Consider the following 19353-nt stretch of genomic DNA (forward strand, 5'->3'; position numbering starts at 1 on the left):
ACAAGGGAGAAGTACATTTAGATCTTGTCTTTATTGTATCATAAGCAAGAGACAATGAAGTTAATGATTGCAAAGCTGGACCAGGAGAAGAAAGAAGGTGATGACGAGGTTGACCTTATTTTTGCTAAAGTTGGTGATCTCCCTTGCTATTTATATGATGGCAATCAAAATCTCGTCACTGCTGAAGTTGTCATGCAAGAATTCCTTTCTTTGATGGATCAATGCACAGGACAAGATTTCTCTCTTAATACATTTGATAAACTATTAGAAATTCAGGTCAGCTTTGAAGTCCTCACATCCATGTTGAAGGATTATAAAAAGAAACAAGTGAAGATTCAAGATGCAATGTCCCACATCCAAATCATCACAAGTTATACCTTGATGCTGAATGAAGAAGAAATGAAAGCCATCTTTGCTAAATTCAAAGATTTTTAGAAATCCAATGAAGAGGGGAATCAAGAATGAAGTTCCCCCCTGGCATCCTTTCTTCATGCGACTGATGTAGTAGTTGTAGTAAAATGGGACTGTGCAGTTGAATAAGTCAACTGTGCCCACCTTTTTCTCAACTTCTTTTCCTATATAAGGAGGACCTTTTTGTAAATATTTTATCTTTTTCATGCTTAGCAAAACTCTATTGATTATTTTATCTCAACTAAGACTTTGGGCTTTTTGTGGTGAAAATCCTATCAAACGAATAAAGAAAATAGTTTTGTTGATTACAAACTTTGTGTTGTATCAAGAAACTCATTTATATAATTTGATATTCCTATGTCCATTGAATCTATATTATCTTTACTTCTTTGATCTTTAAGATATTGCTATGTGGTTAGAGAGATCTCAAATCTTGCAAAGTAAACTTTGTGCTCTTAGCATACTTGAGAAATCTGCTAACAAATTAAGTAACTTGTGGTAAGCTTTGTATTGCTATGGTTATTTGTAGTTTAATGGATTAGAAATCTATACTTGAAGACTTTGAGCTTTAAGCTAAGTTTCTAATTGTTTAATTTGTAACAATCAGTGTGAATTAGTGTTACCTTAAAGGAGACTTTGTGCTTCTTAATAGTAACTCTTGGTGTAGTTTATTAGATTAATAGTTCTTTTCTTTAAGTATCTGAATAGGTAGAGAAATTGTAACTAGGTGAAGGGAGAATACATAAACTCTGAAAAAGAGAGTTATATGCCCAACACCAACCCACAAATTTAATTTCTTATTAATTAGAGGAGAAATTTCATAGGGAACCTCCCCTTGATGAGAGGAGAGATTAATTTCTTAGCATAGCGTTGTGTGAATTATATATTTTGTCATTAGTATGCTAGTGACAAAATATTCACCCAACATGTTGAAGTGTTCCTTTTGAACCTTCTGCTTGAACCTATGTGTAAGTTAATAGTTCATTGGTTCAAAGTTCATCTTGTGTGTGTATGTGTTGAGTCCTTGTTAAAGTAAGTTTTAAGTGTGCAGGAGGAATCTTAGCGGCGAGTGAACTTGAACCATTGAACCTTTCATCTCAGTTCAAATGTTCACAAGTTAAAAACCCATGGTGCAAGCAAATATAAAGGCAATCAATACAGGGAAATGATTATGAAAAGGAGGAATATTCTGGGAATCTCGAGAACTTAAATTTAAATAGTTTCCATAAATGGAAGTGATCATTACATGATAAGTGCCTTGAGTGGAGTGACTTATAATTAATACAAGTGTCATAATTATGTCACTTCAACATTAACCCAGCACGAGTGGATTTGATATTTGAAGCATGGAAATTATAAAGCCGAACTTTAAGCCTTTTATAGATTTCAAATGAATAGCTCCTTCATTAAGAAGCTAAAATTGGAAAGAAAGGAATTCAATGCTGGAGGTAATTAGTTTCATTCTTCAAGGTTAGTAGGGATTCAGTTTGCATGAAAGGTGAGTTCTAAAATTTCTTGTCATCTTTGTTATTTATTTGCTGTAGAAGGAAACTAGTTGAATTTCTTGCATTTGTTTTAGCTAGGTTTATTGCTTCATTTTGTATCTGTTTAAATCATCGCCATGAGGCATGTATGTCCCAAATTAGGACCAAGCTCTGGTCTCGCATGTTCTTTATCTGAATTTGGGCATAGTTCTTTAGCTCAAGATAGACTAGAAGACTTTTTAGAAAGAGCTATAAATCAAACAAGTTCCCCTATGATGGAGAAAATTGTTAATATTGGGCTTATAGAAGCTGCTACTTTTCCCATGGCCGTGCGATGGCCATAATTGGTTCTTGAATGTATCAATAGGTATGATCTAGAGCATAGGTGCATTAGGTCTACAGATGTTGGTGTACTGTTGAATGTAAATAGAGAGACCATAATGGTCATAATGAAGATTCCTCCAAAAGAACTTTATGCAGACTGGACCATAACTTCATCCTATGGTTTCTTTTTTGAGAAGAAGGCCCAATGTAGGAGTGTAATTGCTAGAAACAGGATTCTAAAATTACAAAAAGGTGGTTCAAACTTACCCAAGCCTTTGATGAGAGAACACCTTGTTAAGGAGGTTAGAGATATTGTATTTATGTTGCACAGTGTGAAAGGTAGCCAACAAGAATTTTTTTCTGGGAAGATTGGATGTACTTTTTCATCCAAGTTCTTTTAGGAGAGCGACATTTAGACTAGACATATCTCATTGCTAAAAGACTTCATGAAGGCTGATGTATAAATTGTCTTGGAAATAAAAATTTCTACATGTCTTCTTACCTTTTCTATTGTTTAGCTTGTATAAGACCATGCCAAGGATTATATCATGAACCATTAGTCGAAGGAATGAGAATTTATGAGTATCACCCTCATTTGCAGTTGTAGAGATGTCATTAAAATTTTAGAAGGGTGAATGATTTTCTTATAGGTAGATTAGTTCATGAGTTGCAGGTAAATGTTAGTAGAAGATTGTCAGACAAAGCTATGCAACTAATAAGTACTTATGGAAATTATTTCATTCAATTTCCCAGATTTACATATGTTAAGGTGGGAGGTTTTGAAGGTGAACCATTCTGATTGTCATGATATGCCTTAGACCATTTTGTGTTGATTGAAATTTGCAGACAATTGGCTCACATTGATAGAAAATCAATAGCAAAGAAAAATTCAGGCATTTTCTTCCTTGTTAAACTGGGGTATTATATTTGTAAGTCAGTTTTTGATGCTCTGAACCTGGAAGTAGAGTTCAAAAAGTTCAATTTGTAGTATTATATAGATCACCCAAATTTTCACAGTAAAGGCTATGCACATGCACATTTGAGCTTTAGGACAGGTTTTTCTCAAATTCCTTAGTTGGAGGATTTTTGGAAGGATTGCTATGATGAATTCGAAGTTAGAAGGGGAATGTGGTCTAGGTTCACTTTGAACCAAATTGTTACTCTCAAATTGGAGATGAACGTTTCTGAGTTTATAGATGAAGGAGAGGATGTGGTAGACTAGCAATATGCTGAAAAGGTTTAGGGTCATCCTATCCTAGAGATTGACTAGGATAAAGATAAAGAAGATCAAATCCCACTAAGGACATTCCCTATGATCAGAAGAACTGAAAAAATGGTTAAGGGACCAAAGGATTGTAAAAATAATGATCAAAGATCCTCCTTCACAAGCCCCAATTATTTCATCTAATGAATTTGTTCAATATTGTAATGTAAGTGTTATTAAAGAAATTTGAAGGTACAACTACCAAGAAATCAAAGAAATCCTCTGTGAGCCACACGCTACTCAATCTAGGAGTAAGAGGAAATGTAGGAGAAGTCTAGACAATAAGGTGGTCATTGATTTAGAGACACTTCAAGAGGTTGAAGATACAATGGCTAATCAAAACTAGGAAATGCCTATTGTGGAGAATATCGATGCAGAGAAACCACTTGAAGAAGTGTCAAGTCCTGTAAGAACTATGGTGGTAATATATGTGACACCCAAGTGGGCTCCTCTAGATAAAACTGATGTAACCAGTACCCCTTGATGGCTGCAAGCCTCTTTCAGCAACAAGAAAAGGAATGCGGTACCAATATCTCTACTAATCGAAGACATGGTAAGCAAATGTTTAGGGAGAACCCCCAAGTCCAAGAAATTAAAAACTACTTCAAGGGTGGATTTAGATCCAGACACAAGAAATTGGATTGAAGAGGTAGCCCATCCAGTAACAGATGAAGAGGTAGAAAACTCCATAGCTAAATATTTTACTATTGAAAAGATCCACCTTGGGATTGTTTCAAGAGCTACAGATGTACATCACTTTGAAGCCTCTACCAAAAATATAATCACTAGGACTTGGAAGGATGAAAGAGATAAACAAGAGCTGAGGTAGACATTAAGGTTAATGGCTGAATACATTGAAGCAATTTAGAATCCTAACCCTCAACCAATAACTCAACTACCTATGTCTTGTTGGAATCCAAGAACATTGAGAGGGAGGGGTGAATGGTGCGGGAGCACCCTTCAAAGGGATCCCAACATTAGTTTATGATTGTGTTCTTGCTTCTTTATGAAGCCATTATATAAAAAATAAAGAGTCATGTGCTCATTGGTCCTAGTTAGGGTCCTAGTTGAGGTCTTAGGGTCATGAGTCAAGATTGAGTATTCTTTGGAAATGGAGGGTTTGTGTGCCTTTGAGGTGTTTAGGTTTTCTTCATAGCATGGTGGTGTCCTTAGGTTTGCCCAATTTGGGTCTAGGATTCAAGAAATGCAACATTGAGAAAGTTGCTCAAAAGTTGCAAAAGTTGCATGACAACTTTAAAAAGTTGTCAAGTAACTTTTTCACCTAGTGGCCAAAATCCTTAGTTTGGCATGGACAACCCTAATATGGGCACACAGACCAAGGAGAGGGTAGTATAAGTAGTTGAAAACCCTAAGTTAATGGGTTGGATGTCAGATATTGTACGGCCCAAGCAAAGTGACCTAACTGTGACTGCAATTTTGTTGCCAGTCGGCACAAATGGAGTAAAGAAAGATCATTAATGGATTGATTTGCAAGAAAAACTATGTGGAGTGTCTTCTATGGAGTAAATAATTTCATTTTGGGAATATAGATTAGGTTTTTGTTTGACAAGTGTGGTGTGTTTGTAAATCATTTGTAAATTCCTACTCACTGTCTAGTTTTGGACTGGTTTGAATAAATGGGTTCATAACTCCATTCCCCATTGTGGAATCACCATGAAAAAATGGGAAATGAGAGTAAAAACCCTGTACAATAGTTAAATGCAACCAAGGCCCTTGAAAATGCAAGGAGGCCATTTGAACACCCACTCCTAGGCGAGACTGGACAATGCCCAACTAGGAAGGGTCAAGTTGCAGAGGTCTTGGACAACAAGGAAGGTTAGAGGAGGAGGCACCCTATGGAGGAGTTGAAGAGGGGTGAGTGAAGCACCATTGGTGTGAAGGAAGAGCTTCCACCAATCCAGACAAGGTGGCAAGAGCATCAAACCTACACTGTGACCCTGGCAAGCCTAAAAACCCTCCTGAAAACCCTTAAAAACCTTAAAATCTACCTAGGGTAGTGTACGGACACTTGGAGGCCTAAAACATGAAAATTCCTTGAGTCCTTGCCAAATGAATAGCAGGTCTTTTGGTAAGTTTCACAAGAAAGTGTATCATTTGTGAGAGGGAGCCCTAAAGGACCGGGTAGGAGGCCTAATTGGTCATAATCCTTGTAGCCCTATTTTGTAGGCAAAACACAAAATAGTGAAATCGGTAAGGGGTTGGAAGCTTGAAACCTCTTGGGGCTCATGAATGGGTGGAAAAACCATGAATTAGACCTGACCTAACCTTGCTAAGACCTAGGAAGGTGTGGAACAAGCCTAACCCTTATTGGCCTAAGTAAGGGTTTCTTGAATCTCATGAGAAGGTGAGACCTTAGGAGTAGTTTTTCAACTTGTTGGTGGGTGGATTGGGCAAGGTTAGGGGAATCCACAAGTAGGGGGAGTCCTAGAGACCCTAGGGTGTGGTTAGAACACCTGGTGATCCAAGGAAAGGATCGAAGAGCATAGACTAGGCTAGTCTATCACAAACCCCATCCCATCAGATTGGTATCAAAGCCAGTTAAAGATTTGGTGGACCATGTATGTCTTTGTATTCTGGTGAATCACTAGGGGAAAGTAGAATGGTCACTAATGCAGAGCTGGCTAGGGAGGTAGAAGAGAAGAAGGAGAAGAATAGACTCCTTGAAGAAGCTATGAGTGAGATAAGGGATAACTTGCAGGAAGTGGTGGATTAGAGGACACAAGGACCTTGGGGTAAAGACACCAAAGATAAAGGCAAGAAAACCATTGACATAAATGAAATTATACCTGAACTAGATCCCTTGTTCAATGAAGAACCTTTTGTAAAGGCTATTAAGGCTTTGAACACCAAAGCTTTTGAAGGATGGCCACATTTTAGTGGAAGGATGGACATTGACACTATCATGGAATGGATTGAGGGTATGGAAAATCACTTCGAGTTTGAGGGAGTGATAGAGGCTCAAAAGGTAAAGGTTGCCAAATCAAGATTAAGGGGAGCAACTTTGACATGGTGGAAGTACCTACAAGAAGAGAGAGTTAGAATGGGGAAGCTACCTATTGCCAATTGGAAGGCCATGGTGAGTAAGATCAAGGAGAACTACTTACCAGAGGATTATGAAGTCCAACTTCATAAGAAAAGATAGGGTTTGAAGCAAAAAGACCTTGATGTGACCTTCTACACTGAAGAATTTCAAAAACTTTGTCTTAGATCCAAAGTCCAAGAAGATGAATCTATTAAGGTGGCTAGGTATTTGAGTGGCCTAAAGTGGAACATTCAAGAGGAGATAAGCCTATGGATGCCCACTACTATTCAAAAATGTCATCAGCTTGCTATCAAGGTGGAAGAGAGGAACAAAGGGAAAGGAGACTCCAATAGCAGGGGTAGAGGTAGAGGTAGAGAACAAATGAATCACCGAGGTGGTTACCAAAGTAAGACAAATGAGCAAAGGAACCAAGGAGAAGCCAAGTTGACTAAACATAGCAGTGAAACCAATCTCAGAGCGGGCCATTCTAGAGGAAGAGGTGCACAATGTGGTCCAAGTAGGGGTAGAGGTACTAGCAGGGGTAACTCCTACTTTGCAACTATGAAATGTTACAATTGTGGACAATTGGGACACCCAACATATAGATGCCCTGACAAGCCTACACCATCTAACAATCGAAAGAGGGTTTCTTATGCACATGAAGACTCTTCAAGCAGCAAGACAATTGAGGTGGACCATATTTAATCAAAGATTGGAGAAAATCTGATGTTCAATAGGGTCTTGATAAGACATCCAGTCAAGAATGAACCTAAGCATAAGAGAGCATTGTTTAGGGTGAGATGCAAGATCCTTGGTAAAGTTTGCAAGGTGATAGTTGATTTAGGGTCCACTGATAACATAATATTAGAGGAGGCAACCAAGAAGTTGAGACTCACAAGGATACCCCACACTAACCCATATAAGGTGACATGGTTGAATCATGAGCAGAGTGTGCTTGTCAATGAACAGACTTGGGTAGAGTTTTCTATTTGAGGATACAAGGATAAGATCCTTTGTGATGTGTTACCCATGGATGCCTATCACCTATTACTAGGTAGACCCTGGTAATTTGATAGGAAGGTGATCTATGATGGAGAGGAGAACTCCATTTCCTTCAAGAAGGACAACAAGACCTTCAAGATTTAGTCTTTGACAGAGAATGAAGAGGGAACTTCAAGAACACCTAGTGTCTTATTGTCTACTGGTAGAGAGTTCTTGCACTTGCTACATGAGGAGGAGATAGTGAAGTGTGCCATCTTTGTGAAGCCAAAGGAGGAAGAAGACAAGTTGCAGGTAGAGGTACCCAAGGAGGTGAAGTAGATGTTGCAAGAGTATAAGGACATAGTGAGTGATGGAGCACCTACAACACTCCCACCAAGAAGGTCTATTAGCCATCAAATAGACTTTGTTCCCAGAGCATCCCTACCTAACAAAGCTACATATAAGCTCACACCTGACCAAAACAAGGAGGTGGTAAGGCAAGTGCAAGAGTTATTGGAACAAGGACTGATTAAGAAGAGCATCAGCCCATGTGCAGTCTCGGTAGTGCTGGCATCAAAGAAGCGAGGCAAGTGGAGACTTTGCACTAATTCAAGGGCAATCAATAGGATCACCATAAGGTATAGGTTTCCTATTCCTGGAATAGAGGATTTGATGGACTGTTTAGGAGGTGCTATGTATTTCACTAAGTTGGACCTTAAAAGTGGTTATCACCAGATTAGAATCAAGGAGGGTGATGAGTGGAAGACTGCTTTCAAGACCACAGAAGGATTGTATGAATGGCTTGTGATGCCATTTAGACTCACCAATGCCCCAAGAACCTTCATGAGGTTGATGAATGAGGTGTTAAAAGACTTCACAGGCAGGTTTGTGGTGGTGTACCTAGATGACATTCTCATCTATAGCAGAACCAAAGAGGAGCACCTTGAGCATTTGAGGTTAGTCTTAGAGAGGTTGCATGAGGAGAAGTTATCCATCAACCTAGAGAAGTGTGACTTCTTGAAGCAAGAGCTGGTCTACTTAGGATTTGTGGTGTCTAAGGGAACCTTGAAGATGGATCCAAGCAAAATGGAGGCAATCTTGAAGTGGCCTGCACCTAGAATAGGGACTAAAGTTAGGAGTTTCCATGGTTTAACCCAATTCTATAGAAAGTTTGTAAGGAACTTCAATGGCATATGTGCACCAGCCCTTGACACCATAAAATGAGGCCTTAAAACTAAGTTTAAATGGACTAAGCAGGCTGACAAAGCATTTCAATTGTTGAAGAAAGATGTAGCCACAAAACCTATCCTACTCCTACCTACTTTTGATATGCTATTCACATTGGAGTGTGATGCAAGTGGAATTGCAGTAGGGGGTGTATTGAGTCAAGAGGGAAGACCTATGGCATTTTTCAGTGAGAAGCTTAATGAAGCAAAGAAGCAGTATTTAGCCTATGACCTAGAGTTGTATGCATTAGTGTAGTCTCTTAAAAAATGGAGGCATTACTTAATCCCAAAGGAATTTGTAGTGTTCACAGACAACCAGGCTTTGATTTAGATCAACACTCAAGAGAAGCTTAGCAATAGACATTTGAAATGGATGGAATACCTCCAATCCTTCACCTTCACCATCAAGGATAAGAAGGGGCAACTCAACAAGGTGGCAAATGCTTTAAGCAGGAAGTTGTTGACAGTTCAAGAACTACAGTTGTAGAGCATAGGAATAGAAGGTTTCAAGGACCTCTATGAAGGAGATGAAGACTTCTCATCAGCTTACAAGGTTTGCAAGGATTTTGAGAACCATTTCCATGGTGAGTTTGCAGATTACACTCTCCAAAATGGTCTCTTGTTCAAAGGTAATCAGTTGTGTGTGCCAAGAGGATCCATGAGGGAAAACCTCATCCAAGAGAAACACAATGGTAGTTTAAGTGGACACTTTGGAGTCAACAAAACCTTGGATCTAGTATAGAGGTAATACTATTGGCCAAAGTTGCCAAGAGATGTGAAGAGGTATGTGGAGCAATGTAGTGTGTCAAAGAGAAAAAGGAGGATCAAGCAATGCTGGTCTCTGTCAACCATTGTCGGTCCCAAATAGGCCTTGGGAATGTGTAAGCATGGACTTTGTAGTAGGACTTCCCTAGACAAGGACAGGTATGGACAACATCTATGTGGTAGTAGATAGATTTTCCAAGATGAGCCATTTCATTCCATGTAAAACTACACATGATGCTAGCTATGTTGCACATCTCTTCTTTAAGGAGATTGTTAGGATTCATGGACTCCCTTTAAGCATAGTTTTAGATAGGGACAGTAAGTTCATAAGCCATTTTTGGCAAACATTATGGAGGAGACTTGGAACTAATCTCTCATTTAGCTCAGCTTACCATCCACAAACTGATGGTCAAATTGAAGTCATCAATAGGGTGTTAGGCAACTTGTTGAGATGTCTAACGAAGGATTATGGACAGACATGGGACCTAATCATTCCTCAAGTATAGTATGCATATAATGACAGTGTGAATAGGACCACTGGAAAGAGTCCTTTTGAGGTTGTCTATGGTAGACATCCAAGAGGGGTGTGTGAACTTAGGGAACTTAGTTCCATGGAGATGAAGAGTGGGCAAGCAAAGGACTTCACTCAAACCATCAAGGAAGTTCAAGAGCAAGTCAAGAAAGCCATCCTTGAATCCACTCCAAAACTGAAGGCCAAGATGGATGAGAAAAGGAGAGAGGTTCAGTTCAATGTGGGTGACTATGTGATGGTCCATTTGAGAAAAGCTAGGATGCAAAGTGGTAAGCCTACCAAACTGCAAATGAAGAGGGTAGGACCTTGTAGAATTCTGGCAAAATATGGTGAGAACGCCTATAAGGTTGAACTTCCTTAAGACTTAGCCATTTTACCAGTCTTCAATGTTGCTGATCTAATCATATACAAGGGTGAGATAGAAGGGTGGACTGAGAACCAAGCCAAGGTACTACAAGACTTGGATGTGAATGCCTTACCTCGAGTGAAGCAGCCTATAGTAGAGGAGATCTTGGAGTCAAGGGTGAAGAAGTCTACTGGACACCAAGTCTATATGGAGCACTTAGTGAAGTGGGCAGATCAACCTGTGTCTGAAGTAACTTGGGTGGAGGAGAGCAAGTTCAAGAAGCTTGGCATTGATTCGACTCTTCTCACTCCCCTATGGTACAGGAGCACCTAGCTTCATTCTTAGCTTCATTTTCATCACAGGTTTGATTTTTGTTAGTTTTAAGTTGGAAAGTTGTTTAGGATGTTTTTGAAGTTGTTCTAGGTTGCATGGATGAGTTTTGAACTCATTGTGTGGTTTTGGTTTCCTATTTTCGTCTTTTTGCTCAAAGTTGCCAGTTTGGTGTTGCCTGGCAAAATGATGGAAAAATGAGTTTTTTTGGTGGTTTTTGTTTTGAAAAGGTTTTAGACATGTTTTATGATTGGGTTTTAGGTGTGAGAAGTATTTTTAGGTGTTGGTTAGTCTTGGAGGCCAATCTTGCATTTTCTAGGCACCAAAAGTTGTCATTTAGGCATCAAAATGTCAAAATTAAGTGCCCTTGGACATGTACCTATCCATACAGGAGGCTAACCAGCTTGGAGAGGTATTTAATCTCCTATTTTAACAATTTTAAGGGTTGATCATTCAAAGTTGTGAGACATTTTGCAAACTTGCACTAGTTTTACTTGGTTTTTCTCTAGTTTTTGGCTCCATGTGAACAGAAGTCCGTACACCAGGTGTACTTGGCTGTATTGTTCTTGCATTTTTAGTTTCTAATATGTTTTCTTAAGCTTTTCCATTTGGTGGCATATGATTTTATCAATTTTTGAGTTTGTAGCAAAATTACTTTGATTTGACAGTTTCACTACCTTGTCTAGGAATTGGCAAGGATGCTTGACCAACTTGGCTTCTTGGGGTCCTAAAATGTTCATGGCTTCCCAAGAACCGGTTGGTCAACTTGTAAAATATTTAAATACATGCTTTTTCTTCAATAATGCAGGTGTAAGGAGTTTTTGTGGCCATTAAGCCCTAGGCAAGTGTGCCATTTGGCTAGGGTCTTGAAGAAATTTGATGCTTTGCTCTTCTATAGCAAGTGCATTTAATAGTGGAACAGACTTGCCTTGATGATGAAGTTTGTATGCCAAGGCAAAGAGGCTTTCTAAGCCATGAGGAGAATGTTTTCATGTTTAGTTTGTGAAAATAATGTAAAAGATAGTGAGTCATTGTTTTAGAGTCAATTTCCTTTCATTAGCCTACTCTCCATCATACATTGGAGCTTGTAAGGTTGTTGTACCTCCTTCTAATTGCTTGCAAACAAGAGAAAGGACTGATTTTGATGTCATCTATGGGTTTGAAGTTGCCAAGATCAATCAATGATCTTTGAGGCAAGATTGTATTGCCAATTTGCTGTCACAGTCAACTAAGACTGAGTTTTACATTTTCTTTTGAAGTTATATATGTAATCTTCGCCTTCAAAATGATAGGTATGAAGGAAAATAAGCCATTGAAGACTGAGCCTTGTTAAGGAGCACAAAATAGACTTTTTGTGAAGAGTTCTAACAGTGAAAGTGCAGGTCACAGTGAACAAAAAAATAGTGAAAGACAAAAGTGCAGTAAAAGTTAGCATTGATAGTGAAATAAACCATTACTTGTAATTGCCTAATGCTTGTATGCAGGGCTAACATGATTCTCCTTGTTTCTAAATGATAGGCGTGTTTACATGTTGGATGTAATTTTTTTTTGTTTGCAAATGTTGTGCTTGTAAAAAGCAAGATTTAAAAGTTGTCAACGTTGCTCACTCCTTATGAGCATTTTTGTAAATTCTTGTGCTCCAACCCTTTGAGGGTGAAAAACTACTTAATTTTGGTCTAAATAGTTTGAGACATAGTATTAATGAGGTTTCATGGTTCCCTTTGAAGATTTACACTTTGCCAATTGATTCTTGCCTCTAAAACCCTTCAAAACCCTCCTTTTTCACCCATTTTTGGGATAGTCATGGAGAAGGCCTGAGAGACCCCAACACTTTGCAAATATTCAAGTATTCCCAAAAGGGTATCCAAATATGTAAATATTTTGGTTTGGAAGTCCATCACTTGAGTAGGGTGAGCACAAAACCCCTAATGGAGGGCTAATTCCTTGTAGCCTATTTTAGGCCTCAAAATTAAGTTTTTGTCAAATCGGGTACAAACATGAAGGATGTAAGGCATAAAGTTCAACAATAACAATTGAAACAAGTTTTCCTTTTATGAATTTAACCTTTTTGGTGGGGAAGGCTCGAAAATTTAGGTTGTAGCACTTGTGAAGGCTTCTAGACTCCAAAATGTAGAAGACCCAAAAACTCCTAAAGAAACAAAACTTGTCTCAAACTCATAATTCACTAAGAGGAGTCTTTGTGTAGTTAGAGAGAAGATTAGGAATAGAGGATTGAATGCCAATTGGGTGAGTAAGGAGTTGGATTACCAAACCAGAGAGATTATGGAGTTGGAGCTTTTGAGTAGCCAAGGAGAGCTTGACATAGGGAGGTGGAGCAAGGTGAGTTGTTAGACTGCCTTTAAGCTATTTACACTCTGACCTTGGTGTTTACACCTTGAAAACAATAAGGAACTATTACCTAGCAAACATACTAGCCACTTAACAACCACCTCGCACTATCCTCCCTATCACCCTAATTCCTTAGCTTGTTGCAGAGGGGGAGTATGGTGTAGAAGAACCCTTCAAAGGACTCCCACCATTACTTTTGGATTGTGTTCTTTCTTCTTTATGAAGCCATTGTATATAAAATAAAGAGCCATGAGCTCATTGGTCCTAGTTAGGGTCCTAGTTGAGGTCTTAGGGTCATGAGTCAAGATTGAGTATTCTTTGGAAATGGAGGGTTTGTGTGCCTTTGAAGTGTTTATGGGTCCTTCATAGCATGGTGGTGTCCTTAGGTTTTCCCAATGTGGGTCTAGGAGTCAAGAAAAGCATCGTTGAGAAAGTTGCTCAAAAGTTGCAAAAGATGCATGACAACTTTTAAAAGTTGTCAAGCAACTTTTTCACCTAGTGGCCAAAATCCTTAGTTTGTGTGGACAACCCTAATATGGTAACATAGACTAAGGAGAGGGTAGTATAAGTAGTTGAAAACCCTAAGTTAATGGGTTGGATGTTAGATATTGTACGGCCCAAGCAAAGTGACCTGACTGTGATTGCAATTTTGTTGCCAGTCGGCACAAATGGAGTAAAGAAAGATCATTAATGGATTGATTTATGAGAAAAACTATGTGGAGTGTCTTCTATGGTGTAAATAATTTCATTTTGAGCATATAGATTAGGTTTTTGTTTGACAAGTGTGGTGTGTTTGTAAATCTTTTGTAAATTGCTACTCATTGTCTAGTTTTGGACTGGTTTGAATAAATGGGTTCATAACTCCATTCCCCATTGTGGAATCACCATGAAACCATGGGGAATGAGAGTAAAGACCCTGTACAATAGTTCAATACAAGTAGGGCCCTTGAAAATTTAAGGAGGCCATTTGAAGACCCACTCCTAGGCAAGACTGGACAATGCTCGGCTAGGAAGGGTCAAGTTGCAGAGGTCTTGGAGAGTAAGGGAGGTCAGAGGAGGAGGCACCCTATGGAGGAGTTGTAGAGGGGTGAGTGAAGCACCATTGGTGTAAAGGAATATCTTCCACCAATCTAGACAAGGTGGCAAGAGCATCAAACCTACACTGTGACCCTGGCAAGCCTAAAAACCCTCCTAAAAACCCTTAAAAACCTTAAAATCTACCTAGGGCAATGTACAGGCACTTGGAGGCCTAAAACCTAAAAAATACTTGAGTCCTTTCCAAATGAATAGTATTTATTTTGGGGAGTTTTACAAGAAAGTGTATCATTTGTGAGAGGGAGCCCTAAAGGACCGGGTAGGAGGCCTAATTGGTCATAATCCTTGTAGCCCTATTTTGTAGGCAAAACACAAAATAGTGAAATCGGTAAGGGGTTGGAAGCTTGAAACCTCTTGGGGGCTCATGAATGGGTGGAGAAACCATGAATTAGACCTGACCTAACCTTGCTAAGACCTAGGAAGGTGTGGAATAAGCCTAACCCTTATTGGCCTAAGTAAGGGTTTCTTGAATCTCATGAGAAGGTGAGACCTTAGGAGTAGTTTTTCAACTTGTTGGTGGGTGGATTGGGAAATTTTAGGGGAATACACAAGAAGGGGGAGTCTTAGAGACCCTAGGGTGTGGTTATAACACTTGGTGATCCAAGGAAAGGATCCAAGAGCATAGACTAGGCTAGTCTATCCCAAACCCCATCTCATCAGTGAATCGGTGTTCTACTGGTATGATTGATTTTAACCTTATTAAAACATGCATACACCAACCAGTATACCAGTACATATAGAATTGAAAGAAGTAAAGAAACCAATAAGCCAATCACATAAATGAATACCATAACACACAAAATTATACGTGGAAAACCTCAAAGAGAAAAACCCACGGTGGGATTTGTGACCCACAATATCAATCCACTGGCCATATGAAGAGATATTACAAAATATAATGGGCCTATACTTGTAGGAAGGCTTACATCCTAGAGCACACTGCTCAATCACAAATGGAGCCTCACTGACTACATATAAATCTAGACTACAATTGGGAGAAATGAGTGAACTGCTAAGATAACATCTTCTATGCCTGAATATAGTTCTAGTTAAGCTCTGTCTGTTCTGGTATGAAATCCTAAACCCTTTACTAGAATATCTCCTTTACTATTTCATTCCTAATACATATTCACATCATATCACATATTCCATATTTTTCATCACTATCTCAAAATGATCTAATCCAACTGACCTATATACCCTATACAATTTATCATGCCTTATGTCGGCTTACAAAGATAATTACAATATCAATATACATGTTGACTAGATAACATAAATACATGAATATAAAAAACAAGTATGGATGTCGGATCCAAAAGATGTCGGCCTCCAATACCGATAGCCATGTTGGCCTGCATTGTCGGTAATCAAAGAAATCCTTCCAACCAGCTAGTTTCGGTGTCAGTGAAGTGCCTGCCAGTGAAGTGTCTGTTGGTACACAAATGACCCAAAATATGAAGTCGGAATAGCTTTCCATGTTGCCATCAATGACAACATAGTGAAACCAACCAATTAAGTGTCAACTGCCAAAAATCTCCCTCTTTGGCATTGATGGCAACACTCATGTGAAAAATGATCATGGTTTCATCTGCCGGTTTCATCCCGCCTACTCCTCTTGAGTTGAATATTCATCAATGCAAAATACTCCATACTCCCCCTAATGTATACAACTCCCTTTTTTCTTTTTCAATCTATATCACTCCCCCTTTGACATCAATGCCATCAAAATTTGCATAAAGAATGCCAAAGATCCAAAACTGGGACAAAGAATGAAAGATAATGTACCATGAATATCCCAAAAATATCTTTACCGGAGCTTAATATATTTTAAAATATCTGGGTATGCCTTCTCCAAAAGCTCAAGGTAAGTATCCCAACCAGATTTGAAAGTGTTGGAAATAGATACAATTCCATTTAGCATATGGGCAAAGGAATCTTTCTCATTTAGCTTTGTCGATGTGGGCTTGCTAACCATATCTATACACTCCTTCTTATATACACTGAGTGAATCCAACTGAGGATTCACCAAACCTATAAGACTTCTGGCTCTCCTTATGATTTTATAATTTTCTTTCTCAAGAGCATAAATTTGAGCTTCCAAAACCAAAATTTGACCATCAATGGATGTAGTCAATGAATTCAATTCATCAAAATAATTAGATATACTTGCAATTTTCTCCTGGAATTCGTTAATCTTTTTATCCAAATTAAATGTAAGAGCATCTATGTTAAAACATACTCTATAAATATTTGTACACTGCTTCAAAGAATTATCTATCAATTTCAATTTCTCACAATTTCCTTTCTCTCAGACTCAATCATCTGATCAAATGTATCTCTTTTAGCTTGTGTGAACCTCTCCAGTGCTTGCCGGTTTGAAATCTACTACAAGGATTGAAAATCCTTTAAAATGTGCTCTGTAATTATCTTAAGCTTGCCGGATGGGCTCGCTTCTTTGTCAATCTTGCAATAAGAGACTAGTTTGTGCAAAACAGTGATTGACTGATCAATAATCCCTTTATCCATAGATCCCTCCTTCATTAGTTTATGTGCAGCCATAATCATGAGTTCAGTAGAACTCATCTCGGTTATGTTTTTTTTACAACCTCCAAGGTGTCAATTGACAACAATGATGGACTCACTACCAGTTCCCTGTTGGATTCCCCTTTCTTCTCCTCTGATGATTTATCCTTTATAGCTTCCTCACTTGCACTGGTGGCTTTGCCACTTGGTGCAGTCTCAGTAACTGTCGGTTCCTCCCTAGGAACTATAACCTCATCCTGTACATTTGTATTCAGAGGAGTGTTGTCCTCAACATTAGTATCATGTACATTAACAACCTTTTCACTCTCTGTATTTGTTGATATCTCAACATTTTTCTATACATTTGTATCTACTGGGGGCTTGATTTCCACTATCTTTAATGTTAATAAAAAATGAGGATGAAGCACCCATAATACCCTTTCCTTTCCCCTCAACTGAGATGTTTGCAGTGTCTGTCTTTGATTTCAGTGAAGTAAAGAAACCTCAGTTCTCTTCAAAGAACTTAACCCATGCCTTGTGGGTCTCCTTTACTATCTCGTTACCCTTCCCAGCATCAGATTGGTTATTCTATGTTTGCTATTAAAGACTTTTCTATCTACAACCTCAAGTGTCCTATCCATTTCCTATGGATTAATAAAAACACAAACAGATAACAACTCTTGAATTTTTATGTTCTTTTCTTCTTGTATTGCTAATAGCCTCCTATCATCTAACATATCATATAGTTATGCCAGTATTTGATTTTCAATTTCTATTAAGGCTTTCTTATAAATTTCCAAATATAACAAAACTACTTCCTCTACCTCTCTTTGTTCAACATCATCTAAAAGATCATATTAAAATTGCAATTTCTTTAACATGCCATCCTTAGCAATCTCATCAACTAATTCTACACAATTTTTTGGTGGAATGATAGTTACATTACAAGATTGAATTTCCAAATCAATGCCAAGCTTCTTCCCTCTTCCAATACTAGATGGAGTTGAAGGTGTTACCTTTGGTACTTGTTTCTATGCCGATAAACTTGAATATAACTTTCCTTACTAGTTTCTTTTTATCTTCTACCTTGGTTTCCTTTGATTTATTCCTTATAATCCTTTTGAAAGCTAGGGGTGTGTCATAATCAGATGTAGACTCAACTGTAATAGACTCAATGAACACTTATGGTTCTTTTCTCTTCCTACCTTTCTCCGAGACAACATCAATCAATGCTTTGATGTCCTATGTGATGGACTTGAAAAGAACTAAGAGGGGGCGCTGAATTAGTGACACCAAAAATAAAACTACTTCAAACACTAACTGGTAGATGAACTTAACAAAACTTTTAAACATAATGCATGCAATCCAAAATGATATAACAACATCCACAAAAAATAAAGCATCCACCACCATAACACAAGTGTTTGTATGTGGAAAACCCAAATAGGTAAAAACCATGGTGAGATGGAACTCACAAGTTAACTATTTGCAGCAATAGATAACTGATCGGTTAAGGTCTACAAAGTGCTCTGCGAGGAGAGAACATTGTTGGAGATTCCAAAGCTTGATTAGAAGCTTATACCCTATTAAAGGCAGTACCCTATTAGGAGTAACCTCGGTGGAGGATTTCTGAATCCAAACTAATGGATCACCCTATTAAAGGATTTATACATTGAAGCTTGTTAGAGCTTACCTGGTTAGGGGATTTGATTCTTTTAAAATGGTTAGAAAACAACAAGAATGGTTTGATATGTTCTAAGTAGCAAAATACTTGCTTAATCAGATCCTTCTAAACACATGCAACACTTCACTCCATACTCTACAACTTAACTCTTTTTCCTTTCCCACATTACATAACACTTTTTTTCTATTTCAATAATTCATTACAATGTCAATATATAGACCTTATGATTTCATGTTGGCCTTCAGAAATTATAAGACAATTTCTTGGGTGCAGTGTATCTGGACAAGTGATCATAACTCATCACAAAAATTACCACTGAGCAGTCGGTGCAAGTAACTCATCACGAAATGTGGTAACTCATAAAAAAATTACCAAATACCGGTTGGAACAATCAAATACCGGTTTGAATAAAACATATGAACCGTTGTCCTTTAAATCTCTGCTTGATCTCCACCTTGATCTTTGTCTTGATGTCAAATTAGTATAATCACAAATTGTCTCTTATGCACATACTGGTTGACACAAAGTATCGGTTAGAGATAAATCTCTTGGTATAACCTCTAACATATCGGTTGACAAAGTAATCAATTGAAGTTACACGGGTAGTCAATATAATCATATGTGTGTGTGAGAGTGTTTCATCAATAACAACAAATGATGAATACATTACAATCATCATCAAGCCAACAATCTCCCCCTTTTGCATTGATGGAAACACTTAGAAAATTTTACAGTAATACCGCTAAGTGTGCATACACAACAAAATTTACACATATACTCATGATCCCCCTTAATGCATACATTCTACAAAATTTTCAAAAACACACATACATATTTCTACTCCCCCTTTGACAACAATGCCAAATTGAAAAAGTAATATATATATATATATATATATAGAAAATTTGTATCAAATTGTTCAGCATATACAACAATAACTTAAAAGTTCATGCATTAGCTAATCTCATAAAAATAACATTGTACCTCTTCTTC

Source organism: Cryptomeria japonica, chromosome 7 (genome assembly GCF_030272615.1).
Source record: "Cryptomeria japonica chromosome 7, Sugi_1.0, whole genome shotgun sequence".
Taxonomy (NCBI): Eukaryota; Viridiplantae; Streptophyta; class Pinopsida; order Cupressales; family Cupressaceae; genus Cryptomeria; species Cryptomeria japonica.